The 1813-nt window shown below is 43.1% G+C and overlaps 1 long non-coding RNA gene across 1 annotated transcript; it reads right to left on the reverse strand.

Moving 5' to 3' along the window:
• Window positions 1–250: 250 nt before the first annotated feature.
• Window positions 251–752, reverse strand: LOC127608694 (uncharacterized). The gene is made up of 2 exons (XR_007964311.1): window positions 721–752; window positions 251–567 (listed from the first exon to the last, which is right to left on the reverse strand). It is a non-coding gene; the product is annotated as an uncharacterized LOC127608694 (long non-coding RNA).
• Window positions 753–1813: the final 1061 nt, after the last annotated feature.

Below are 1813 nucleotides of genomic sequence, written 5' to 3' on the forward strand. Positions count from 1 at the left end.
TCTTTTGAGATCAATACAATTCCTGCCTTTACAAAGATGACGCTCAGTTTTAATTGACACTGTCATAGAAGTATTGCAGTAAGGTAGAATTTCAGCAAGTCCTGGAAGCATGCCGCAGCTTCTCAATCGGGTTGAGGGCAGGACTCTGACTGTCTGCTCCACACGGCATATTTTGTTCCATAGTAGCCATTTTGTTTGGCAGAATCGCTTATGCGCTTTACGTCATATTGCTGCTGCATTACCGCGCTTCTGTCACTTTTGCAAGGTGGTGGTGGACCCCAAAAAGCAGGCAGGAGGGATGAGCAGGTTGTACTTGATGAATTGTATTAAAACAGGAAACTAAATCCAAAACAAAGTCCCAAGAACAAAACGAATCCAAAGTAACAAACAAAACCATGGCAGAAGCTAAAAACTCAATAACAGAAACATAACCGAAACAAACTTGACCGGAACAAGCAGCAACAAACATACGTGACAGTAGCAAAACACAACAATGACCCGACCATGAGTGGTTGGGCTGGGAGTCCTTTTAAAGCACTAATTACCTAATGACCAACAGGTGTGCAGCTGCAGGGGGAGCCCTACAGTGCCACCTGTTGGTCCCAAACTGAATCATGACAGTAGCCAGGAGCAAACAGCAACAATGACCCGACACTGAGTGTTCGGGCAGGAGTCCTTTTATACAACTAATAATTACACAATGACCAACAGGTGTGCAACTGCAGGGGGAGCCCTACAGTGCCACCTGTTGATCCCAAACCAAATCATGACAGCTCCAGGTACGTCTTGATTGGCAGATAGATGGTTTTAAATTCTGATGCTGAATGTTTTCCTACATTTGGGAAATATAAAGTGACCACTACTTCATGTAATGATATCCAATACAACAGCTGTGTCAAATCTTCTGCCTCAACATAGACAATAATGTTCAGTTTTAATTGATGCTAACCCAAAAAGTATTCATTGAATCATATTGATTGGATGTCGTTTGCTGTGGTGAAAAACAGTACTCCTTTATACTCCTGAGCGCTATTCCTAATATTTTGAGTTTGTAGAATGGTATGATAACGCTGTACAGTGCCCCGAATAATTATAAAGCAAAAAGTAACTGTGCTAACAAGACAGGGAACCATGAGAGAGAGAGAGAGAGAGAGAGAGAGACAGAACTTCACAGATGTCTTGTCGTAACATGACCCCATGTTGGTGGGGGGCCCCCTCCTTGAACCAAGGGGGCTAAAATTGTCAGTGCCAACTTGCTGAGGCAATGCCTTAAAACAGAGTCATTCTTTTCTCTCACCAAATGATTTTATTTGACTCCTTCACTGTTTCATTTACAGGGAAGATTTATTTTCTTTCTTATTTGACTTTTTAACACATTAACACGAGGCACCAACTCAACCAAGGACTTGCTTGGCTTTGTAATACAGTGAAACCTTGGATCACAACTTGCATGCTTTTCCCTCTACACCCCTCGCGATCGACTTGGGACCAGTCTGCAGGCTACCGGTCGATTGCGATCGAATGGTTGGGCATCCCTGATGTAAAGTTTAGTGTTACCATTATCAGGGGTAGGGAATTCCTGTTCCTCGAGAGCCATATCCTGCCTGTTTTCAATCCCACCCCACTCCAACACACCCGATTCAATTGTTCATGATTGTTGCAGGCCTCCACACAGCTTGCTGATGAGCTGATCATTTGAATCAGGTGTGTTGAATTTGGTGTGTCTGACCTGATATTTTTGTTGGCATTATTGTCAGTTTTCACTTCAGGATGAAAAAAACCCGCCATACATTATGGTCCACTGCTGTTTTAA

The sequence above is a fragment of the Hippocampus zosterae genome, chromosome 10 (genome assembly GCF_025434085.1).
Source record: "Hippocampus zosterae strain Florida chromosome 10, ASM2543408v3, whole genome shotgun sequence".
NCBI lineage: Eukaryota > Metazoa > Chordata > Actinopteri > Syngnathiformes > Syngnathidae > Hippocampus > Hippocampus zosterae.